Source organism: Equus asinus, chromosome 12 (genome assembly GCF_041296235.1).
Source record: "Equus asinus isolate D_3611 breed Donkey chromosome 12, EquAss-T2T_v2, whole genome shotgun sequence".
In the NCBI taxonomy this organism is placed as follows: Eukaryota; Metazoa; Chordata; class Mammalia; order Perissodactyla; family Equidae; genus Equus; species Equus asinus.
Genome location: NC_091801.1, coordinates 34,517,779 through 34,544,739, shown reverse-complemented (window position 1 = coordinate 34,544,739; position 26,961 = coordinate 34,517,779). Strand labels below are relative to the sequence as shown.

The 26,961-nt window shown below is 38.8% G+C and overlaps 1 long non-coding RNA gene across 4 annotated transcripts in view; it reads left to right on the top strand.

Moving 5' to 3' along the window:
• Positions 1 to 290: 290 nt before the first annotated feature.
• LOC139039901 (uncharacterized) overlaps positions 291 to 26,961 on the top strand; it is a 45,586-nt gene continuing 18,915 nt past the window's right edge. The window contains exons 1-6 of one of the 4 annotated variants that reach the window (XR_011493224.1): positions 291 to 867; positions 1,570 to 1,669; positions 2,131 to 2,261; positions 5,286 to 5,434; positions 7,814 to 8,138; positions 8,566 to 8,589. This is a non-coding gene — a long non-coding RNA (uncharacterized lncRNA). The other 3 variants (XR_011493225.1, XR_011493226.1, XR_011493227.1) reach the window with 3 other exon arrangements.

Sequence of the window (26,961 nt, the reverse complement as noted above, 5' to 3'; positions counted from 1 at the left end):
TACCTCGCAGGAATCTTGTGAAGATGTAAAAAAATAAATTTTAAAATATTTAAAATAATATATGTAGCTTATGCTAAAGCCAATATATTTAAAGAGATAATATATATAATTTAGGTAATAAATATGAGAGTCCTAGTTAACTAATTGCTTTGCAAATTATTTATATCTGCAAAATTAGTTCTCATGATGTTCCAAATTACCAAAAATGGGATACATATGATTCAGATGGTCCATATATTTTAATAGAGAATTTTGCTTTAACTGTCGATTCCAAAGTGCGTATCTGACATGTATAAAAATGTGTACAGAGACGATACAGAAGCAAGAGAGCAAGAGCAAATTGCTGGAATAACTTTCAGTATTTAAGGAATGCAAAGAGGATTCTGATCTGCACTTGTCTCTTAATTAGGAAGAGTTGAAACGCATGCTGTGAACACTTGGCCAAGGTCTCTACCAGAGCTACAGAAATCCCGAGCGGAAGCGTGAACGTGTGGACATGAAACTGCCTGGGTCCACCCTCAAGCCCACTCTCCACCCCTCCCGGTGTTCTCGTAGCCCCCAGCCTTGCCAGCGACTGGCGGAGGATACCGACGGCTGGCCGCGCCTCCATCTCTCCAGGGTGAGCCATGTGACACGGGGCAGGCTCTCAGCGCGCGGTTCACCGGAAGGTCCCGGCACAGCCCGGGCATGTCAGCGGAGGATCGGCAGGCAGTGCAGAGACTTGTCATCGGCAGCCCAGGCGGAGGTCCGCTCTGAAAGGCTTTGTTTCCCTGCTCGCCCAGTGGGCATCCTGCCTCACCAAGCGCCTACCCGAGGCCGGGCCGCGAGAGGCGCGGGGCACGGAGGCATGTGCAGGGAGGAAAACAGGTATGAGCCTTCAAGTCTGGGCAGGGCGCCCCATTAGTCATGTCGTCGTGAAGTGGGCAGCACCCGCCGTTCTGTTAGTCAGAGCAACAGGTAAATAAAGAACTTAGTGTCTAAGGGGCTTTTGCCCCGAGTGGTGAGCTGTGTCATTCTGTTTCCAAAACAAATGCTCCCGCAGCTCTTCTTAAATGATTTCCTTACGTGAAGTGAGCACTTGAGGCAGAGTGTTGAGACAGGTCGGCTGTGGCATCTACTGCCAAACAGCCAAAGGCCCAGGCTCCTGCGGGCACAGGGAACCCTCCAAAGGCCCTTCCTCTCTCCTCCCTCCTTTCCTTCACCTGCCCCAACTGCCCTACAAAGAGCATCCTTCTGAAGCAGGGCTTGGGCAATGTGGTGGATGCAGGAATCATACATTGTTTTGTTTTTTTCTCCCCACAAGATTTGGAAAGGGTTAGAGAGAAAAGAGGAAAAATGAGCTTGTTTGTTAGAAAATTAAAGCAAAATCCTTGTCAGATGTAAACGTTCAAGCATATTTTAACACTGTTGCTAGAAGAGTTCTATTATAGTGATTATTCCTGGTCACACTGTAATTTATTAGATTCCTATGTGATAACCATAGGACATTGATTGGACATGTGTAGAAATGACACTGTGTACTTTATTGCACATAACTTTCTTTGCAGTGAATGCTTTTGGTTCTTCTAGGTAATAGTGGAAAAGATGCCATGTCTGAAAATTTCCATGAAGCTCCTTGAGACCGTGGGGCACTGAGAGGGAGCTCCATGAGACAAGCATTTGAGCTCCTGTAAGCCTGACACTCTTGTCAAACTTCCCACAATAGACAGAGACTGGGAGGGATCATAAACTGCAGGCTTGTCGGAGAAGGAAATCCTAAGGTTCAGACTATTATGATGAAGCAGGAATCTATGTCAGGGAGCAGACCATGGTCTTACCTCAGAAACGTTTAGTTTCTCACAGGGGCAAATGAGAAGGCAGTGTTTGCAAATGTCAGCTGACACTTTTGCCATATCTCAATCTTTTTAGAGCAGCAAGTGTGAACTGATGGACAGGACGTGACAGCTGAATGCATTTACAAATTTGCTTACTTTTTATTGCTTCCTTTATTACTATTGTTTTCTGGATAAAATCTTTCCACACTGAAGAGAGGGAAGGCATTACTAAGCTCATAGAGAGAAACACCCACGGTTGACTTCAGTTTGAATTTGCTTCATCTAGTAGACCTGATTTCCTTCTTTTTTCTTGTAGCTTATAGTCCCTGTCTAATCAGAGATCCTTGTGGAGGTGGGGAAGCAACCTCTCTCTTCTGTGATACATGTTTGATGAGGGTAATACAATGCAGGAAAGGATGCCATTTCCCTTATGCTCCACATGCTTTCGTAAGATTTTCTTTCTTTTTTTTTTTGATTTTATAAACTATTACATACTCATTGTCTATAATAAATGTGCTTAAAAATAATGGTAATATATACTAATAATTCTGCCACCCACCTCTCACTGTTTTGCCATATTTCTGGGACTCTACCCCGCCTTCTCCTTAGTGACTGAGAGATCTTTGAAATGTGCATGGCTTCAGTACCATCTCTATGCAGATAATTCCTTAACTTTCATTTTCAGTTTTGCTGCTGCTTCCTGCCATAATCCCCTATCTTCTTAGCTGCAATTTTACATCTCCCTGGGCATGGCCATTTTCAATTTTAATTTCTTTTTTTCTTTTGTTTTGGTGAGGAAGATTGGCCCTGAGCCAACGTCTGTTGCCAATCTTCCTCTTTTTGTTAGAGGAAGATTGTTGCTGAGCTAACAGCTGCACCAGTCTTCCTCTATTTTATGTGGGATGCTGCCACAGCATGGCTCAATGAGTGGTGCTAGGTCTGCACCCAGGATCTGAACCTGTGAACCCCAAGCGGCCAAAGTGGAGCAAGTGAACTTAACCACTACGCCACCTGGCCAGCCCCTTCAGTTTTAATTTCTAAATGTCCAAGACTGAGTTCCAGGCCTTCTGGTCCAGACAAGACAGTATTTACTCATTTTTTCTCATGTCCACAAGTTCAACTACAAACTCTGGAAACAACACAAAGATGGTCACAGGAGGACTCTAAAGTGGAAAGAGGGAAGCACACTGGTCTGGGATTCAGGAAGGAGTGGCACAGTGCAGGCTTAGGGCCCCATCCAACAGAAGGTGGCCCAGGTGTGCCCATTCCTCCCTGGATGACACAAGGTCAGCCCACAGAACCTACAGGGGTGTTGGTGCAGAGGTTTGCTGACACCAAGAGGCCAGGGAATGGGTTGTCCTTCCCACTGAGGATGCCAACACACGCTCTTTATCCCTAGAGGATAAAGAATCCTTGGAGACCCCCTTTCCCTTCCTAGAGGCACTGTGGGGCCAGGAAGATCCACTAAAACTGGTTCTCAGGCCCAGAAGTGCTCTTCAAGCCCAAGAGCAGAAATTCCTTCTACCATCTGAAGATGCCAGGCAACTGGGCAGCCAGGGACCAGCAGATTCAGCCACAACAAGCAGCCACTCACCCAGGGAATGCTCTCTGCCAGGCTGAACCTGAGACTTCTCTTCTCTCCTTAGGGACAAGGGACAGCCAGGTAGCAACAGGGGGCTATCTTGTTACAGTAAGCACTGGCCTAGAAAATGTTTTGTTTTGCCCGAGAAGGTCTGAGACGCCCTTCTCCTTCAGAGGGCCAGTGCTTCCTGGTCTTGGGGGCTCCTCTTGCACCCTCAGCCAGCATCATCAGGGATCACCCTCAGCAGGGATCACCAGCAGTGGAGCACCAGTGGCCCCAAACAAACCAACCAGACCAAAATAATATCGCAAGGACTCTGAACTTAAATTGTCATTGGAGCCATTGCCCACAAAATTACTTAGGACCTGCCAGTTGTCCTAGACAGGCTGACTGCTTGTTAAAATGGAGGATTGGAATAGGACCCAGAGACTCCTAATATAACAGGCAAAAAATCCAGGATACAAACAAAATTCACCCATCATGCAAAGAACCAAGAAAAATCACAAACTGAATGACAAAAGATGATTAATAGATCCCAACACAGAGCTGAACCAGATGTTGGGATTAGCTGACAAGAGTTTTAAAGTAGCCGTCATAAAAATGCTTTACCATGTAATTTCAAATTCTTTTGAAATAAATGAAAAATAGAAATAAAAATTATAGAAGCAAAGGAAGGAAGTTATAAGAAGAACCAATGGAATTATAAAGCTGAAAAATACAACAAAAATAAAAACACATTGGATGAGCTCAATAGCAGCAAGGAGAAGACAGAGGATAGAATCACTGAACTTAACCACAGATCAATAGTATTTGCCCAGTCTGAACAAAGGACAGAAAATAAATAGAAAAGAAAATGGAGAGAATCTCAGAAACCCCAGAGAAAATAGCAAAAGCTCCAAGATCCGTGTTGTCAGAATCCCAGAAGGAGAAGAGAAAAGGGCTTGGGTTGAAAGAGTTTCAAAGAAATAAAGGATGCAAACTTCCTAAATGTGAAAGATTTACAAAGAGCTGAGCCAATCTCAAGTTGGACGAACCTGTGGAAATCCATGCCAAGAGACATCATAATCAAATGTCTGAAAACTAAAGCCAGAGAAAAACTGTTGTTAGCAGCCGGAAGGAAGCACCGTTTGAATGACAGCAGATTTCTTATCTGAAAAGTGGAGGCCAGAAAGAAAAAGCGCAACCTTTCATAAGTGCTGAAGTAAGAGAACGGTACACTAGAAATTCTGTATCTGGCAAAACATCTTTCAGGAATGAAGGCGGGAAAAAGAAGAAAACTAAGAGCACTTGTTACTAGCAAACTAGCCCTTAGAGAATGAGGACCGGAACTTCTCTAAACAGGAGGAAAATGACATTAACGAATCCTAAGAACTTTAGAAAGAAAAGAAGAACTGTCCAATGGATACAAATAGCGGTAAATATAGTAGATTCTTCTTCTTATGATTTACTTAAATGATATGTGATGATTGAAGCAAAATTTATGAAACAATCTGATATGATGTTCACAATATGTTGAAGAAAAACCTAAGAGAATTGTGAATAAAGTTGAGTAAAAGATGACTAAAAGATGAAAAGGTGAGTAAAGAGATCTAAAAGGATGTATGGTTTCTATACTTCACTATAATTGGTAAAACATTGATACCAGCAGGCTGTGATAACTTAGGTATGCATACTGTAATACTTACAGCAACCACTAAGAAAAACATACAAAACAATGTCGTAACAATCACTATAAAGAAATCAAGATGGAATTAGTAAATTAAGCTTCATAATATGCAGTTACTATAAGTCCCACCAATTGCACTGCCAGGCATTTATCTCACAGAAATAAAACTTATGTTCACACAAAATCTGTACTTGAATGTTCATAACAACTTTTTTTGTAATAGCTCCAAACAGAAAACAACCCAGAAGTCCTTCAATGGGTGAATGATTAAACAAACTATGGTATATCTGTACCATGGAATACTACTCAACAATAAAAGAGAATGAACTTCTGATACGTGAAACAACTTGGATGAGTCTCCAGGGAATTATGGTGAGTGAAAAAACTAATTCAACAGATTACATACTGTACAATTCTATTCCTAAGACATTCTTGAAATGGCAAATTCATGGAGTTGGAGAACAGATTAGTGATTTCTCTGGGCCAGGGATAGTGTCAGCAAGGGAAGGAGGTGGAGTGTACGGATAAAACAGCAACGGGGAGGAGGGGTTCTTGTAGTGATGGAACATCTGTGTCACAACCATATCAATGTCAATATCCTGGTTGTGATATAGTATTATAGTTTTGCAAGGTGTTCCCATTGAAAGGAACTGGGCAAAATGCACGAGGCCTATCTTTATTATTTTTATAACTGCATGTGAATCTACAGTTAGGTAAAATATTTTAAAAAGCTAGGCCAAAATTTAACCCTAATTTAATAAGATGAAGGAACCAAAAGGTTCTAACACCAGGGAACGTCTGGCTAACATTTTTATCTTTTGTTTAAATTGGAATGCTTGTGTTAATTTTCATGATGGTGATATATAGCGACAAATTAAGATTGCTTGATTGCTGTTTAGAAAACTGCCTTTTGTTTATAGTTTTTTATATTAATACCTCATCTCCTTGGGCAATATGCCACATGAAAATTATACCCACAAGGTGACAATACTTAGAACAAGAATAGAAACAGCTAAATAAATCAAATTATAATAAGGGTGATTGGTAGAATAAAAATTGGTGTTTGAATTCCTTTTTTACTTCAGAAACACTTTAAATAAGATAGGAAATTTGAACTAATTTGATATGAAAAATATGTATCTTTTCAGTAAGATCTGTGTTTTTTAAAGTAAGAGAAGGCTTTCATTTGAAGGTTTTTTTTTTTTTTTTTTTTTTTTTTTTGCCCCATGACATTTAATTGAAAGCATAATAAACACTGTGTGGCAACCACACACTGTTAAATGTGCAATTTCGTTAAGCAATATGTGGGAGAAGCATTTGGCTAGTTGACAATAAACTGAGGTAACATTCAGGATACTTTTGTTTATAAACAGAAACAGAGCACTTAAAATGATGGTGTTTGATAGCATTTGAGACTGAAGCTTAGCTATATTCATTCTTTCGACTTGGTTGTCATTTCTTGGTTTATGGAGATGGCTTTGTTGGTAAGCACAGGGAGGTGGTCAAGAGTAATTGTACCAGATGTCACAAGATTTCCAGGCCTGCTGCTGAGCAGACAGGGGTGCAGCTAACACTCAAACACCAACATTTCAGTGCTCGTGTAAATAATCTGAACCACACACATGTCTTAGCAGACTTTTTTCCAGCTAGCTCAAAAATCGTTTTGAAGACCATTGCTACACTGATTTAAAAGAATAAACTTGATATATCAGCTAAATGGATTTTCATTCTAAATAGAACAGCTAGCATATTAATCCAACTTCTTGCAGGTAAAAAAATTAGTGACTCCTATTCTTAATGTAGTATCCCAAGAGACCTCAAATACACAAGGAGAACAATTCATAATGAATTGTATATAAATCCAACTTGGCAAGTCTTATTACATTAACTAGGACAGTACCAAAGGATCTTAAACTTAAATTTAATAGCCAAGATTTAAAAACAGAAAAAAAAGATACATAGCACAAATGCTTGCAGCATAGTATAAATATTATTGTTAAAAAATAAATTAAGATTTTTCCTCTTTATCTTTATCCCAAATGCATTACCTTTGGCCCAAATTGTCAAACCTTTGAAAATGATAAATAAGCTAAAAATAACAGTAATTGGAGTGTTCTGTAATTATATGCGTCAAAGGAATTTTGTTCCTTGAGTTTTTAGTATACATTGACTTTGAAAGAAAGGAGAAGGATCACCCTAAGAAGCAATTTTTTTCAAGTTCAGATGCAACTTGCCTATCAGCTTTTCTATTAGGGATTAGTTCTCAATATTTTTTTAGAAGAAAAAAATTTAACTTTTTAAGATAAAGAATATTTTTAACTACTTAAGCCCACTCTATGAGTTTTCATCACTGTACCTTCTCCAAATCGACTATTTCATATTATTATATGAGGTGAAATAGGCAGTAACAACATGCAGGTGTTTGGACATGTTCCTTATGTTTGTTAATCCATCTCAGTATTATAATGCCAGCTAGAGAGGAACCTAATGACAGAGAACTAGACGCTTTGTCAGTAGTCACTTGCTACTGCTAGAATTTGGAAAGCAGCTGTCTGTTTTGAAACTATAGCTTAATAATTAGAATCAACATGGGTCCCACGACCAGCTTTTTTTTTTTTTTTTTTTTTTTTGAGGAAGATTAGCCCTGAGCTAACTACTGCCAATCCTCCTCATTTTTGCTGAAGAAGTCTGGCCCTGAGCTAACATCTGTGCCCATCTTCCTCTACTTTATATGTGGGATGCCTACCACAGCATGGCGTGCCAAGTGGTGCCACATCCGCACCAGGGATCCGAACCGGCGAACCCCGGGACGCCGAGAAGCGGAACGTGCAAACTTAACCGCTGCACCACCGGACCGGCCCCCCAAGACCAGCTTTTGATATTTGCCATTGGGTACACAATTATTTTACACATAAAGCATTCATCTTGTGCCCTGGCTTTGGGATCTATGAGGACATGTGGGAGGGCCAGTCCCCACCACCGCACGTTCGCAGCACAGTTGACAAAGACAGCCCATTGAGGATGTATCTCCACACAATTGGATCTTGAAGAGGATGGGAAAATTGTCAAAACTCCCGTAAGTTACAAGGAATGCTGCTTTTCCTTTTAATCTACCTACCTATTCTTCAAAAGTTAGACCAGAATGGATCCTGAAACCTCCCAGGTCCCCGGGGCCCATCAGGAGGCAAGCACTTGTGGCTGAGGCTGGGATAAGACCACAGGGAGGCTCAGAGCCTGGGGGGCTGGGGTCGGCATGCCTCTCTGAAAGCACTTTCAGTGATTTTTACAACTTTGTAGAGGTCAAAGAAATCATGACTACCAACAGTTTGGGGTTCTCACACTACCAAACTTTGATCCCTGTTTTAAGTAAAAACAGAGCAGAGAGCAATATAATTCCCATTCCCTCACTCTTACAATGAGGCAGCCCCATGTCAGCATTAACATTATTGCATTTAATCTTAACAAAGTCTTATGAATTAAATGTTATAATTCTCTTTTTTCAGTTTTGAGGAAACCAAGGCTCAGAGGTAAGTAACTGGCCTAAGGTACATGGTGAGTAAACGACAAAGATTTCTACCCAGCTCTGCCTCAAAATTCTAGTTCTTAGCACTCTGCCCTACTGGCTCCAATAAAGAAGACCATGCGACGCAGATGGCTTAGGGAACAGCCAGTGGAGGAGATGAGCAAAACACAAATAACCACTGTGCAGGCATTCACCTTTGTTCTAAGGAGGCCAGCCTCTCAGCAGGGAAGACTAGGTCTTTATCTTTTTAATTTTAATTTTATTTTTATTGAACCAAAACCAGATGGCACAAAACTCGCATTTGCAGCATAGTGCCTGGAAGTCAGGCAAATTCTTATTCCCTAGGATCTTACCCACAGGTGAAGACTACCTGGGATGTCTTCTCTTTAATTCAGTCCCTGGACACATTCCCACCTGGCCTGATCTCATATCCTTTAAAGTGCTGTGGATGTGGATATGGCCTGGACTGCTCTTGCGGTTCTCACCAAATTTGATTTTCATTATGCTTATTCTATGCTTTTCTAACTCAAGACATCAGTGTTAGAGTCCAAGAGAGCTAGGGTTGGAACTAAGTTCTGTCATTTACTTGCTGTGTGACTTTGGGAAAGTTAGTTAAATACTTAAAATCTTGATGTTCTCATGTAAAGTGGGCATAATGGTATTACCCACTTTCTTGGATTGTTGTAAGGATTAAATCTTGGACCGTTGTAAGTTTGAAATCAAGTACTGAACACAGAACTGGTACATAGTAAGCTCTCAACAACAGCTTTTTGTAACTTTTATTAATGATAATATATGTTAATATTAGTGATTTTATTTCATAGCCTGTTCTGTTCAAAGCCAGTCTAGTTTAAGACCTATCTGCATCTATTCCATTTAGTAAGTAAACAAAAATAAACCTGAATCATATTAAGTATCTCATTAAAGCATGGTATCACACATGAAAATTATTAATATAACTAATTCTTGTTTTCTTTCATATCTTCAACAAATATTAGTTTGAGCACTCTTGTGTAACCACTATTCTATTCTCTGTAGATATAGCCATACCTCTTGGAACTCACAATTTTTTATTTAGATAGGAACGTCAAAAATTAAATTAAAGATTTAAATTTTAAATACATACTTTTTTTTTGGCTATCAGTTTCAGACAATGTGCTTGAAAATGGGCCTTAGAATAGTCTGTTTAACAACTAAGTTTTTAATATTTTAACCCACAGAAAATCTTATAATTATTTATTTAGAATATCCTACATTTCCACATAAACTATTCCAGATAAACTATAAAACTATTCCAGATAAACAATAAAACTAAAAATAGAATTAATATTTGATGTGTTTCTCTCAGACAAGGGAGCCTTGAAAGTGTGGGTTTTCAAAGGGGAATTATGCTTCCCCCAAATAAAATCAGAGTTGTGTGACTCAAGAAGAATATGGATGTTGGGGACAGCCTGCATTCACTGCTGCAATATTAGGAAGTAACCAAGCCAGATGCTGAAGGACAAGATAGACCTAGATGATAAGTTGGTGAGCACAACAGGAAGGTTACATACTATATGAATCAATGCTTACAGGATTCTTGAAATGACAAAATTATAGAGATGGAGGACTCTGTGTGTTTTTGCTTCATGAATTTGAGGCTCTAATGTTTGGTGCATATACATTTTGGATCATTGTATGACTCAGTGAATTGGTCCTTTTAGCAGCATATTTGTTTCCTAATGAAAAATAAGATTTTGCATCATAAATTCCCACAAACTGGTTGGCTTCTTTCATGCTTCTGGAAGTTAGAAGTCTGAAATCAAAGTGTTGGCAGGGCCACGTCCCTCTGAAAGCTCTCAGAAAGAGTCCTTCCCCACTTCCCTACTAGCTTTTAGTGGTTGCCAGTAATACTTCCAGTGGTTGCCAGTGGTTGGAGTTCCTTGACTTGTGCATTCATTACTCCAATCTCTGCCTCTGCTGTTGCATGATGTTCTTCCTGTGTGTCTATCTGTGTCCAAATTTCCCTCTTCTCGTAAGGACAAGTTATATTGTACTAAATTCTACCTAATCTGGAAAGACAGCATCTTAACTTGATTACATATGCAAAGACCATATTTCCAAATAAGGACACGTCACAGTCACTGGGCATTAGGACTTGAACACATCTTTTTGGGGGTCACAATTCAACCTACAAAAAGCAGTATATCATACCCCTCTTTGCCTCTAGTAATTTTCTTTTTCCCTCAAGTATACGTAGTTAGATGTTAAGATAGCCATTCCTGGTTTTTTCCTTTTATTATTAATGTTACATGGCATATCTTTTCCCATCTTTTAACTTCTAACTGCCTGTGTCATTGTAATTGAAGTAAATTTCTTCTTTTTTTTAGCTTACAACAGTAAAGTTTTATTTATCACTCATAGGACATATTGACTGTGGGCTGGCTTTGGCATTGCTCCATATATCTTCTTCATTCTGAGCTCTAGACTGCTAATAAGGCCATGTTGTTATCTGGAGTAGAGAAAGGGACAGAACTGGAAACAGCAATCGTTCTCAGAGTTTCTGCTAGGAATGGGACACACCACTTCTACTCATATTTCATTAGCCAAGTCTTGTATCCAAACAGGAACAAGGGTTTATTTCTCATTCGTGTTCGTGTTGGCTGCAGATAAGCTGTGGCTCTGCTCCTCATGTCTTCTTCATTCTGGGACCCAGGCTGAAGGAGAAGCCCCTATCTGAGACTAGCAGCACACCACTGCTGCCTTTGGTTGTTGCTCTCAAGCTGAAATCATGTGGAAACGAGAGCTTCACATCTCTCTCCCCTGGATATTTGCATCCAGATTCTTGGGATAATTCCAGATTTCCCAAGAAAATGATGAAGACAGTTTCCCCATGCGATGTTTATATGTACCACCTAAGTAGCTGTGTTGTAAGCTCTTTTGTACTCTCTGGGCCTGGCCAGGGTTTAAAGCAGACTTTTTCCTTAATAGAGAGCTTTGATGGGTGTTCTGGAGAATCCTTCTGTATATATCTCTCCCCTGCTGTCCCCTTGCTGTGAACAGACACATCTCTGTTTTGGTGGGTGGGTTAATCTTTCGGTAGCACTGCAGGAATCTGGTGGTCCCTCTCAAGGTTTTCCCTGCTGAGTTCCCCTTAGCCTTGCAGGCAGACTTATCGCTCAGGAATGAAGATGGCCCAGACTAGCTCCCTTCCTTGTAAAGCCTTCATCCGCTCAGCAGAAAACACTCAGGCAGCCCTTGCTCTAGTACATTCTGGGAACATGAGGTGAATTTCTTATAGACAGCTTATTGTTGGATGATTTTTTTGTATCCTTTCTTGCCAATTTCTGTCTCTTGATTGGTATATTTAAGACAGTTGAAGTTATCATTGCTATGCTAGGGCTGAAGTGTGCCATTGTATTGTTTGTTTTCTGTTTCCTCTTTCTCATTCCTTAGTTTCTACTTTCTTGCCTTTTTGTGGGTTACATGAACACCTTTAAGATTCCATTTTGATTTATTTATAGTGTTTTTGAGTATATCACATCTTATGTTTTAATTAATGGTTACTTTAGGTATTACCATATGCATAATATATCATGTCTACTGGTATCTATCTTTTAGGGCTCCAAGTGTAGAAAGTGTACTTCTATTTACTTCGCATTCGTCACCCTCTCCACTTTCAAAAAACAACTGCCTGAAATATTTCTTCTGTATACGCATTTAGCACCACATTAGATGGTGTTATATATTTTGTTTTAACCATCAAATATGATTTAGGAAATTCATCAGAAGGAGAGCCTGTTATATTTACCCCTATTTTTACTCATTCCAATGGTTTTCTTTCCTTTCTGTTTTTTTTTTCCTGAGGACGATTCACCCTGAGCTAACATCTGTTGCCAATCTTCCTCATTTTTTTTTTGCTTGAGGAAGATTAGCCCGAACTAACATCTGTGCCTATCTTCCTCTATTTTGTATGTGGGATGCCACCACAGTATGGCTGACCAGTGGCATAGGTCCACACCTGGGATCCGAACCTGCAAACCCAGGCCACCAAAGTGGTGTGTGCCAAACTTACCCACTGCACCATGGGGCCAGCCCATTCTTTCCATTCTGAAGTTATGAGCAGTCTGATATTTCTTTATTGTTTAGAGAACTTCCTTTATCTGTTATTCAAGAGTCAGTTTGCTAGCAGCAGTTGCTCTTGCTTTTCCTTTGTTAGAGAATGCCTTTATTTCCCCTTCATTCTTGAAGGATGTTTTCACTGCATATGGAATTCATGGTTCACATTTCTTTTCTTTTTCTCCAACAGTTAAAAAATGATGTATCAATTTCTTCTGGCCTCCAGAGATTTGGATAAGAAATTTGCCATCATTCAAATTGGTGTTTTTCTATAAGTATAAGCCATTTCTCTGGCCCCTAACAACATTTTTTCTTTGCCTTTAGTTTTCAGACATTTGATTATGATGTGTATTGGCGTAGATTTCCATGGGTTCATACAATTTGAGGTTAGCTCAGCTTTTTGAAAATGTAGGTATATGTCTTTCACCTTTCACATTTGGAAAGTTTGTATCCATTATTTCTTTGAAACTCTTTCAACCCAAGCCCTTTTCTCTTCTCCTTCTGGGCTTCTGACAACATGGATCTTGGAGCTTTTGCTATTTTCACTGGGGTTTCTGAGATTCTCTCCATTTTCTTTTCTATTTATTTTCTGTCCTTTGTTCAGACTGGGCAAATACTGTTGATCTGTGGTTAAGTTCAGTGATTCTATCCTCTGTCTTCTCCTTGCTGCTATTGAGCTCATCCAATGTGTTTTTATTTTTGTTGTATTTTTCAGCTTTATAATTCCATTGGTTCTTCTTATAACTTCCTTCCTTTGCTTCTATAATTTTTATTTCTATTTTTCATTTATTTCAAAAGAATTTGAAATTACATGGTAAAGCATTTTTATAACGGCTACTTTAAAACTCTTGTCAGCTAATCCCAACATCTGGTTCAGCTCTGTGTTGGGATCTATTAATCATCTTTTGTCATTCAGTTTGTGATTTTTCTTGGTTCTTTGCATGATGGGTGAATTTTGTTTGTATCCTGGATTTTTTGCCTGTTATATTAGGAGTCTCTGGGTCCTATTCCAATCCTCCATTTTAACAAGCAGTCAGCCTGTCTAGGACAACTGGCAGGTCCTAAGTAATTTTGTGGGCAATGGCTCCAATGACAATTTAAGTTCAGAGTCCTTGCAATATTATTTTGGTCTGGTTGGTTTGTTTGGGGCCACTGGTGCTCCACTGCTGGTGATCCCTGCTGAGGGTGATCCCTGATGATGCTGGCTGAGGGTGCAGGAGGAGCCCCCAAGACCAGGAAACCTGGAGCCTCTGGATGGGAAAGGCGTCTCAGGCCCTCAGGCTGACACTAGGGGGAGGTGGATGAGTTACATCAATCATCCACCTCAGACCACTTCTTTAAGTGCCTGGGTGGGAGTCCAGGCTCAGCTGGCTGCTGGACTCTTTTGACACTACTGTGGTAGGGAATGGGAGATCAGCTGTCTGCTCAGTTCTGCTGACACTACACCAGCTGGGGAGTTGGAGCACCAGAGGGCAGGAGGGGATGTGGAAGTTCAAATCCTCTTTTGGGTGACTGAAAATGTAGAGATGGTGTTGGCATGTGGTTCTCTATTTGTGCTTGCCTGCAGTGGAGAACATACTACTAAAAAGGTTTTCTGTTGTTAGGCACCCTCTTCCTGGTTCATTGGCCAAGAGAAACAGACTTTTCTTGGAATTCTTTTTGTGCTGCTGGTGGTTCTGGATTGGAGATTTCTATAGCACTCTATCTAAAATATGAGAGAGGTAATAAGAAAATCCAGAGGACTCCCTGCCATATTGTTTCTCAAGTACTGAGCTCTCTGGTCTGTCTTCCTTCTTCTTTTCACCTTTTGAGTGTTCATATGCTTGTTTTTTTGTATTATGGCCAAGATATTTTACATATAGAAGGGAGGGCCTGGTAGGAACAGGGCTACTCTACCCTGGAATAACTGAAGGTCACCCCTGGGCCTATTTTGTGAGTCCTGTTTTACTCTTCATAACTGACTATTCTCATATACTATTGCGATGTCATTCAATCAGGTAAACCATGCAATGATACTCAACTCTGGAAGATTTTGCAGTTATGTCAAATCTATAGTTGAATAAGGGAGTGGAATGGGGAAGCCATTTGTCCAACTGTCTTTATGTGGGTAAAGTACATGCTTCCTCTTTGCAAAGTGCCAATTGAAGGTGAGATTTCATAAGCCAAGGTAAGCAAAACCCCAACCACAGAATGAAAAGCTCATGCAAACCAAGACTGTAATAGTTTTATGGACAAGTTGCAGCTGGAAAAGTGCTAGGTAGGATCAAGATAAACAGGAAAAAGGGACTTTAGGGTTGGGAATTACCTAATATTGAAGATGACCAAATTTTGTTGAATTGAGTAAAAGGAAAATTTCATATTCTCCCCTTTGGTATTGTCTAACTGAACACAGCAGCTCTAAGTCCTTTAGGCCTTAGCAAGAACGAGAGAGACATTTACATGTGATCCATCTTATAATTACACATTGCAGTGCTGTGACGCACATGGAAAAAAGTAAAATAACTGAACACATAGAGCTAGTATCCTTAATCTAGCTGCTACCTCTTTCTCATAGTCACTAGTCAATAGTCCTCTCTAGGTTGAGTGCTTTTAATCTCACAGGAATTCCCCATAGTGTGAGAATCAGCCATGGGCAGCCCATATTTCTCTCTCTATGAGGAAAACTAAAGGAGAAAGAAGACTGCGATGTGGTAACAAAATGATGCACATCAGGTTTGTTGAGAGCATTCTCACCCTGCTTCAACTTTCCAGAAATTTTTCCTATTAAAGTCTTCAGATTTAGCACAGCCTAAGAACAGCCTAAGCCTGCTATTCTAAAGGAGTGTTAGGCATGAATAACCTGGACATGGTAGTTTAAACCAAGCTCAAGCTTTTATCATGAAACAATATCACCTCTACTTAAAGTTTGATTTTTCATATTGTTTTATATATGTCTGAAAGGATGCTAACCTTATATTTGCTTTTGGTAGCATTTAAACGTCTATTAAACTTCAAAACACCATACAAGCAAGTAACCAAGAACATTTTTATAACATTATCAATATAGCTGTAATCTATTTAGAATTTATTGTAGTTTAGCAGCTCAACACATAACCTCCTTGGAAAGTCCTTTCCTGAAGAGCCTGTGTAAGTCAGCTTCACACACAGTTCATCAGCACAGTTTCTTATTTAATTTCTTCCTAGCACTAATCATCACAATCTAAATTTATCTATTTATTTTTGTCTTTACATTTCTAATGTGTGGTTCTACAACTAGGATCTTAGTTCCATGAGTGTAGCAATGTCATTTATCTTTTACTGCCTTGTCACTGTGCCTCAATCAGTGCCTAACATACATGAGAACCTCAGTAATAATTGTTGAATTAATCAATCAATCAATTCACCAATGTATTCTGTAAGGGTAAGCATTGCTACCCTATTCAATAGATTAAGATATTGAAACTCTCAGAGGTGTAAAGTGGACATTTTGATGGCTTTGATCATCATTAGAAGGGGTTATGACCGCGCCAAGACAAGGGAGGCTGGAGGACACTAAAGACAGGTGTGTTTTCTGTGGCTTAGGTTTCTTACATATAAGTGTTGAGTAATAAGCATTTGCATTTTTGTGTTAAATGTTAAATGTTTCCCCTTGCTCCTCATCACCACCCTCTGATTACTGTCCCTCTTATTACTCTCAAAGCTCTAAGCTTTGAACTTTACCGCCAAATTATTCTATTTCCTGTCTAATCCTGATTTCAGCCAGCTACAGACTCTCTGGTCATGCACCTGGAATTCCTCAAGATTTTACCCCCTAGCTTATTGTTATTCTTTCTAACACCACAGTGATGATTACATCATTACTGCCTGTTTCAGAATCCATACAGAGGATGACTCAGATATTCTGGCTTCTCAGCTCCTGCAGTGATCTTGTTTCAACTCTTAATCTGCTTCTGACACTCATATCTAGATCCAGGTCTCATCCACACCTCCCATTATCTCAGGTTCAAGCATCCTACTCTCCATCTATGTGTTCAATCTTTCTAGCACATGCTGCCTAAGAATCCCTATTCTGGTCACTCTTTGACCCAACTAGGATCTAAAATCCATTGGCCCTACTGTCTTTCACTTTAACCCACCTTCCTAATGTTCTCTCCGCCTTCCATGACTAGCTTAAATTCCGTAATCCACATTATAATTCCTCCTTTTATCCTCTGTTAATCCTCTTGCTTTTCTTTCCCATCTTCAGACTCTTTTGGCTAAACCCTAAGCCTGGTTGTATCCAGCTCTACCTACTCTGTGCCTGTGCCTGAGCACCTGAGTATGGCAAGAGACAAACACACAATCAACAACTTCAGGTGGGATTTACTGACTAGAAATCATATCACGTTTCTCTAGATGAGTATTTTACACCTTTTACTCTTTCTTCAAATTTTTAATACCTCATTCTCAGCTGATAACTTTATTTTCTATTTCACTGAGAAAAGCAAACTTTGATTTGCTTCCACCACTATATCTACCAGTCTGCCTACATCTGTGTCCACATTCCCTCGGTGTTCTCTTGTTACTATGGATGAATGCGCCTACATAATAATAACCCCTCTACGTGTGCACTAGATCCTGTTCCTTCTCACACACTCAATAAAACAATTCCAAAAAATATCTCCTTCTCCTGTATCTTCAAATCTTCTTCGTTACTTTATTAAACACATTAGAAGCATGTTGTAATACCTCCCATCTTAAAAAAACAAAATCAGTCAACCCTCCCTTGACCTCACATTACCCTTTAGATCCTGTTTAGCTCCCTTTTTCTGTTCTTTAAAGATAAGTCTGCGACAGAGTTGTCTGTGTTCATTATCTTCAATTTCTCTCCTCCTGTGTCCTGTTTTGATTACTCCAATCTAAGCAGCCCTTGTCTGGGTCATCAATAAACTCCACTTGGCAAAATCTAATAGTTAAGTCTCAATTCCCATCTTTGCAAGCCTAGCAGTGACATTTGACACAGGTGATCATTGCCTCTACTTGAGACTCATTCTTCCCTTAGTTTTCTGGAAAATACTTGTGACAGACTATGTTCTCCAAATATGCCCACAGCAACATTTCCCATCTTATAGGTTTTTTTATAATGTGACCTTGACATTCTTTCTATTGAGAAGTGAGGGTCTATGTTCCCTCCCTGTGAATCTGGGAAAGCTCAAGGTTGTTCTCACCATGGCATATGATTGAAGTGGCACTAAGTGACTTTTTAAGATAGATCATAAATGGCCATGCAGCTGTATGCTAGCCACTGGAAAAATAGAGGAAAAAAATGTGAAGATGTGTGCATTGCCCCCAGAGTGCTCCCTTATAGATTGTTTCTGTATACTTACCCTCCCAGAGATAAAACTATTATTATTACTACTCTAGAAATTACCATTCTGTTTTCTCTTCAAATTAAACATGGATTGGACTTTTAACATGTACTCAGAATCAAATACTTTGCTGCTATGTTGCTTTTTTATTGATGTCATGGACATAAGCTCTAGATGAGGAACCAAGCAAAACTATATTCCAAGCATATACTGCAGACAAGTCTTTGTAAATGAAGCCCTTTTCTCTTTTACTCTCCTCCTCACTCATTTTCCATCTCCTCTTCTCTTCTTTTGCCCACTTTTTCAATCTTTATAGTCAATTCTGTGCCCTCCCACCCTTGATCTGAATACTGATGCAAATATGTCTTTCTTTCTTATTCTTTATACCTCTGCCTTCTATGCTCTTTTCCATTTACTCTTTAATCTTAAATACTCGCTAGTTGCCTGCCAGGGACTCAGACCTATACCAGATACTTAGAAACAAATTAATGTGTAATTTGGTCATTTTCTTCAAAGAGTTTGTAATCTAGTCTCAGAAAAAAGGTGAATATAGATAAGGTAACTGAAGGACATTGGATCTCTCCTTCATCTTTCTCCTCCAGATTCTTCACTCTCAACTAGCATACCAAGCAAACTATAAACTGCATCCAATTGAAAGCAAGAGTCAGAAATTCTAAAGTGTCCTGGTGGTATAACAAAAGCATCACAAAGCACATTGGACTACCAAAGTTTTGTCAGGATAGAGTCTCAGTGAGAAGCAGATTTTTAGTTAGCAGGGAGTATGGAGACAGGAAACTGGCTCATCATGGGAAATTGTACGTTTACTTAAAATCTATGTTTCTGGAGGAATTGTTCTTATTATTCATGGATTCTGAAGTTGTGAATTTGTCTATTCTAAAATTTATTTGTGAGCCCAAAATCCATACTCGTGGTGCTTTCATAGTCATTTGGGAAGGTTTAGTGAGTAGCGAAACTTTAAGTTGACTGACAGTTCCCACCTGAGGTCAAATAAGGCAATGTTTTGCCTTCTTGATCACACTCTCATAATGTAAATGTGTTCTTTTCATAGCCTATTTAGTGCCACATTTTTTTATTATTATTTAAGTGAGGTCGTAATAGTTTATAACATTGTGAAATTTCAGTTGTACATTATCATTTGTCAGTCACCATATATATGTCCTTTATCCCTTTATCCCTTATGCCCACTCCCCAATTCCTTTCCTCTCTGGTGATGACTGTTCTCTGTGTCCATGTGTTTATCTTCCACATATGAGTGAAATCATGTGATATTTGTCTTTCTCCATCTGGCTTATTTCGCTTAGCATAGTACCCTCAAGGTCCATCTGTGTTGTCGTAAATGGGACAATTTTGTCTTTTTTATGGCTGAGTAGTATTCCATTGTGTATATATACCACATCTTCTTTACCCACTCATCAGTCGATGGGCACTTGTGTTGCTTCCACATCTTGGCTATTGTGAATAATGCTGCAGTAAACACAGAGATACGTAAGTCTCTTTAAATTGTTGATTTCAAATTCTTTGGATAAATACCCAGTAGTGGGATAGCTGGATCATATGATATTTGTATTTTTAATTTTTTGAGAAATCTCCATACTAATTTCCATAGTGGCTGCAGCAGTTTGCATTCCCACTAGCAGTGTGTGAGGGTTTCCTTTTCTCTACGTCATCTCCAACATTCATTAGTTTTTATCTTGGTGCTTATAGCCACTCTAACAGGTGTAAGGTAATATCTCATCATAGTTTTGATTTTCAATTCCCTAATGATTAGTGATGTTGAACATCTTTTCATGTGCCTGTTGGCCACCTGTATAATATTTTCTTTGGAAAAATGTCTGTTGATATCCTCTGCCCATTTTTTTTTTATCAGGTTGTTTGGTGTTTTTGTTGTTGAGTTAGATGCGTTCTTTATATATTTTGTAGATTAACCTCTTGTTGGATATGTGATTTGCAAATATTTTCTCCCAGTTGGTAGGTGGTATTTTTGTTTTGTTCCTGGTTTCCTTTACCTTGTGGAAGCTCTTTAGTCTGATGAAGTCCCATTTGTTTATTCTTTCTTTTGTTTCTCTTGCCTGAGTACATAGGCCATTTGAAAAGATGCTTCTAAGACCAATGTCAAAGAGTGTACTGCCTATATTTTCTTCAAGGAGTTTTATAGTTTCACTTCTTACCTTGAAATCTTTAATCCATTTTGAGTTAATTTTTGTGTATGGTGCAAGATAATGATCTATGTTCATTCTTTCACATGCTGCTGTCCAGTTTTCCCAATGCCATTTATTAAAGAGACTTTCCTTTCTCCATTTTATGTTCTTGGCTCCTTTATTGAAGATTAGCTGTCTGTAGATGTGTGGTTTAATTTCTGGGCTTTCAATTCTGTTCCATTGATCTGTGTGCCTGTTTTTGTACCAGTACCATGCTGTTTTGATTACTATAGCTTTGTAGTATATTTTGAAGTCAGGGATTGTGACGCCTTCAGCTTTGTTCTTTTTTCTCGGAATTGCTTTAGCTATTCAGGGTCTTTTGTTGCCCATATGAATTTTAGGATTCTTTATTCTATTTCTGTTAAGAACATCATTGGAATTCTGATTGGGATTGCATTGAATCTGTAGATTGCTTTAGGTAATTCAGACATTTTAGCTATGTTTATTTTTCCAATCCATGTGCATGGAAAATCTTTCCATTTCTTTATGTCATCATCGATTTCTTTCAATAGTGTCTTATAGTTCCCATTGTATAGGTCTTTCATCTCTTTGGTTAAATTTATTCCTAAGTAATTTTTTCTTTTTGTTGCAATCATAAATGGGATTTCATTCTTGAGTTCTCTTTCTGTTAGTTCACTATTACAGTATAAAAATGCAACTGATTATTGTAAGTTGATTTTGTACCCTGCAACTTTGCTGTAGATGTTGATTATTTCTAATAGTTTTCCAATGGACTCTGTAGGGTTTTCTATATATAGAATCATGTCTGCAAACAGCAAGAGTTTCACCTCTTCCTTGCATATTTGGATACCTTTTATTTCTTTTTCTTGCCTAATTGCTCTGGCCAAAACCTCCAGTACTATGTTGAATAAGAGTGGCGAGAGTGGGCACCCTTGTTTTGTTCCTGTTCTCAGAGAGATGGCTTTCAGTTTTTCACCATTAAGTACGATATTGGCTGTGGGTTTGTCAAAAATAGTCTTTTCTTATGTTGGCGTACTTTCCTTCTACACCCATTTTATTGAGAGTGTTTATCATAAATGGAAGTTGGATCTTCTCAAATGCTTTCTCTCCATCTATTGAGATGGCCATGTGGTTTTTATTCCTCATTTTGTTAATGTGGTATATCACATTGATTGATTTGTGGATGTTGAACCATCCCTGTGTCCCTGGAATAAATCCCACTTGATCATAGTGTATGATCCTTTTAATGTATTGCTGCATTCGGTTTGCCAATATTTTGTTGAGGATTTTTGTGTTCATCAGTGACATTGGCCTGTAATTTTCCTGCTTTGTGTTGTCTGTCTAGCTTTGGGATCAGCTTGATTTTGGCCTCATAGAATGAATTAGGAAGTGTTCCATCTTGTTCAGTTTTTTGGAATAGTTTGAAAAGGATAGGTTTTAAATCTTCTTTGAGTGTTTGGTAAGATTCTCCAGAGAAGCCATCTGGTGCTGGACTTTTATTTTTTGGGAGGTTTTTGATTACTATTTCAATCTCTTTACTTGTGCTTGGTCTATTCAGATTCTCTATTTCTTCTTGATTCAGTTTTGGGGGGTTGTATGAGTCTAAGAATTTATCCTTTTCACCTAGATAGTCTAATTTGTTGGCATATAGTTTTTCATAGTATTCTCTAATAGTCCTTTGTATTTCTATGGTATCCATTGCAATCTCTCCTCTCTCATTTCTAATTTTATTTATTTGAGGCTTCTCTCTTTTTTTTTTTAGTGAGTCTGGCTAAGGGTTTGTCAATTCTGTTAATCTTCTCAAAGAACCAGCTCTTAGTTTCATTGATCCTTTCTACTGTTTTTTTGGTTTCTATTTCATTTATTTCTGCTCTAATTTTTATTATTTCCCTCCTTCTGCTGACTTTGGCCGTCGTTTATTCTTCGTTTTTAGTTCTGTTAAGTGCAGTTTAAGATTGCTTATTTGAGATTTTTCTTGTTTCTTGTGGTAGGCCTGTGTTGCTGTGCATTTCCCTCTTAGGACTGCTTTTGCTGCATCCCATATGAGTTGGTATGATGTATTTTCAATTTCATTTGTCTCCAGATAGTTTTTTGAATTTTCCTTTAATTTCTTCATTGATCCATTGGTTGTTCAGTAGCATGTTCTTTAGTCTCCACATATCTGTGATTTTCCCAGCTTTTTTCTTATGGTTGATTTCTAGTTTCATAGCATAATGGTCAGGAAAGATGCTTGATATGATTTTAATCTTCTTAAATTTATTGAGGCTTGCCTTGTTTCCCAATATATGGTCTATCTTTAAGAATGTTGCATGTGCACTTGAGAAGAATGTGTATTCTACTTTTTTTGGATAGAGTGTTCTATATATATCTATTAAGTCCATCTGGTCTAGTTTTTCATTTAATTCCACTATTTCTTTGTTGACTTTCTGTCTGCATGGTCTATCCATTGATGTAAGTGGGGTGTTGAGGTTCCCTACTATTATTATGTTGCTGTTAATTTCTCCTGTTATGTCTGTTAATAGTTGCTTTATGTACTTTGGTGCTCCCGTGTTTGGTGCATATATATTCATAAGTGTTATGTCCTGTTGATGGAGTGTCCATTTTATCATTATATACTGCCCCCTTTGTCTCTCATTGCCTCTTTTATCTTGAAATCTACTTTATCTGATATAAGTATGGCAACACCTACTTTCTTTTGTTTGTCATTTTTTTGGAGTAACTTCTTCCATCACTTCACTTTGAAACTCTGTTTGTCTTTAGAGCTGAGATGCATTTCCTGGAGGCAGCATAGTATTGTTGGGTCTTGTTTTTCAATCCATCCCAGCACTCTGTGTCTTTTGATTGGAGAATTCAATCTGTTTACACAAAGTGATTATTGATATATGAGGGCTTAGTACTGCCATTTTATCACTTATTTTCCATTGTTCTGTATTTCCCTTCTTTCTTGTCCTGTGTATTTCCCACTCCCAATTCAGTTTGGTGATTCTCTATGATGGTTTTCTAAGTTTTATCTTTGTTTATCATTTGTGTCTCTGTTCTGATTTTTTGTTTAGTGGTTACTGTAAGGTTTGTGTAAAAGATCTCATAGATGAGATAGTCCGTTTTCTGATAGCCTCTTATCTCATTAGTCTAAGTAGGTTCCATCCCTTTTCTCTTCCCCATCTAATTTATTGTTGTCACAACTTATTCCATTTTGTGTTTTGTGTTTGTGGTTAAAATGAAGTGATTATAGTTATTTTTGATGCTTTCCTTCCCTTTATCTTTAATGTTATAATTAAGTGTTTGCTAACCTGTTCTGATAGAGACCTGCAATTTTCTGATTTTGTCTGTCTGTTTATCTCCTTGCCCAAGGCTTTGTAAACCCTTCCTTTTTTTTCAGATATGAGGGCCTTCTTGGTATTTCTGTGTTGGGGGGATCTTGTGGTGATGAACTCCCTCAACTTTTGTTTATCTGGTGAAGTTTTTATTTCTCCATTGTATTTGAAGCATAGTTTCACTGGATAGACTCTTCTTGGCTGAAAGTTTTTGTCTTTCAGTATTTTGAATATATCATTCTATTCTCTCCTAGGCTGTAAGGTTTCTGCTGAGAAATCTGCTGAAAGCCTGATAGGGGTTCTTTTGTGGGTTATTTTATTCTGCCTTGCTGCCCTTAATATTTTTTCTTTGCCATTTTCTTTTACTGGGTTTACTAATATATGCATTGGAGAAAGTCTTTTTACCTTGATGTAATTAGGAGTTCTATTAGCTTCATTTAACTGTAACTCCAGCTTCTTCCCCAGCTTTCAGAAGTTCTCAGCTATTATTTCTTTGAACAAGCTCTCTGCTCCTTTTTACCTCTCCTCTCCCTCTTGAATACCTATAATCCTTATGTTGCATTTCCTAATTGAGTTGGATATTTCTTGGAGAATTTCTTCATTTCTTTTTAGTCTTAGTTCTCTCCACCTGTCCACCTGAAGCATTTCTATACTTCTGTCCTTTAAATTACTAATTCTGTCCTCTATAATATCAGCTCAGTTTTTTAATGATTCCAGATTTTTTTTGTCTCATTCATTGTGTTCTTCATCTCCAACGTTTCTGATTGCTTACTTTTATAGTTTCAATTGCTTTTGTGAAGGATTCTCTCTGCTCATTAATTTTATTCCTGAGTTCACTGAACAGTTTTTCTGAGTTTTCTTATAACTTGTTGAGTTTCTTTATGATAATTATTTTGAATTCTCTGTCATTTTGATTGTAAATTTCTGTGATGTCATAACTGGTTTCTGGATACTTGTCATTTTCCCTCTAGTCTGGAGTGTGAATATATTTCTTCATGCTGTTTCATGGGGTGGACTTTTGCCATTGCATAGTGGTAGTATTTGGTTGCAGATCCCAGCTGCCACCACTTGCAGGGGTGGGAAGCAGAAGCTATGTTTTCTGAGCCCGCCATGACCCTTGGCAGTTGTGCCTGTCTGTTGGAAGCTGTGCCAATAGGGATCTCTGCATCTGCTTGCCACTGCTTCACACATGTAGGCACAGGAGCTCTGTCAGGGATCTCCTGCCCAGCTGCTGTGCAAGGCAGGATGATGGGGAGAGGGCACCTTTTTTCCTGCCCATACTCCCTCTCTGTACTCACCAGCTGCCTGCCTTGGCTGCTTGACTTGGTTAGGGCACCCCCATGGTTGCTTAGCTGCCTCAGTATGAAGCATTGCCATGGGCTGGGAGGCAACTCCAAGAGTGAAAGTCTTCCCTCAAAGGGCGGCCTTTTCCACATTCTCCTCTCAAAGTCATGCACCAGTCACTGTGTGAGGTCCTGTGCCTTAGATTGCTGCTGTTGGGGAGGGAGAGTAGGTCGCTTACCTCCTTCCACTGCCTCCTGGGGGGTCCAGCACCCTCATGCAGACGAATGGCTGCATGGGTCTCTTGGACATCTATTGTGTTGTGTGGATGTTGTCTGTTGGTTTATGAACATGCTTTTCATCATATCTTAGGGGGCAAAGCCTAGAGGAATAGCTCACTCCACCATAATGCTGACATCGCTCTCCCTCCATTTTTTGCACTTTTGCGTTTTCTCTGCTGGAGATTTCGATGTGTAAAATGGCCCCCAAGCATAGTGCTGAAGTGCTGTCTAGTGTCCCCAAGTGCAGGACAGTTGTGAAGTGCCTTATAGAGAAAATATATGTGTTAAATAAGCTTCATATAGTCATGATTTATAGTGCTGTGGGCCAAGAGTTTAATGTTAATAAATCAACAATATATATTAGATAAGGTGTCTAAACAGAAACACACATGAAACAAAGTTATATATTGATTGCTTAACAGAATATTGTGACCAGAGACTCACAGGATCCTAACCCTGTATTTCCCCTGGAAGCAATGATTCATTATTCACTATTTCAGTGTTCACAGTGCCTTTATAGAACACAACTACTATGAATAACAAGAACTGATTCTCAATCTCTATCTCTCTCTTTCTCTGTGTCTGTATATATATATATAGTCTCTCTCTATATATATTCTATATATTCTTCAAGCTAGGGCTCTAAGTCCAGTTTATAACAAATTTTTTTTGATGTGCACTGTGCTGAGCATTCATGGTCTAATCATGGACACCATGAGGTAGGTCACTTTTAAAATTTAGTTTGAAGCTTAGCAGTGTCTTTAATTACCCATATAAGTGGTAGTGCTGAACTTCAAACTAAGTTCTGTCTAATTACAAATTATAAGCACTTTCTTCATCCTTTTTAGGTTTTTTCATCAACTAATACTTTGGATAACTAATACTTTAATTAAGTCAGTTTTTAATGTCCATAAGCAAAGCACAGATTATAGGTAGAATTGGGATGCCTATTTCCTGGTCTTTTAAATCTAGTTCAACTTCCCCAGGGGAATGCATAAGAGTTAGTCTTACATGTGTGCCTATGGATCAAATGTTTCCTTGGATGTCCTTCTAACTTTCCTGAGTGATCCATACCCCACTTCGCCTCCTGACTCTTTGATTATACAATTTTTACCTCTGTTCCCATTGTCTTCTCAAATGTTTCCCTTGAGTCTGCTTTCCCCTTGAGAATTTCACTGTGGATTGAAAGTCCTCATGTGCCACTTCTAACTGGGGGTGCCCCTTAGTGTTGCTGCACCCAGAGCTCTGGTTTGGGGCATCCGTGTACTCCCAGACCCTGCCCTTCAGTTCCTTCTTGACCTGCCAGTCCTACCTTTTTATCTGCCTCTTAATTTCTCTCCAGCTTCTCTAGCTCATCCTAATGTGAATTTCTTCACCAATTCACAAACAATTCAGAAAGCAATGTTACCTTGGATGGTGAATGAAAAAAAGAGACTTTATAAAATACTCATTAAAAAGTGGTGATATTTCTCTATTTCCTGCATAGTTCATTGAGCACACCATCATGATCTATAATTTATGTGCCTGGTAGTTGTCACTGGTACAAAGTTGTTAGTTTGAAAGTCCCTAGAAAACAGTGTTTCATTTGGTTTATCATTATCCTAGAAACATTTATGCTATCAAATAATAGGCCTCTGCATTCTAAAAAATTGCCATAATGCGTCCATGGCCAATGCTTGAAAATTACTTTCAGAATTCCTCCAGTAATTTTATTGATTAACCTCACAGCATTTGTGATGCACATTTGCATTAATCATTTGATCACAAAACTGAGAAATGACCTGCCTCAGTGAAGATTCAATATTGCCTCTGTTCTTCATGTAACCTTTTCCACCAGAAATGTAGTGTATACCTGTGTGGATGAGTGAAATACATCCAGGCTTTTCCTGTAAGCA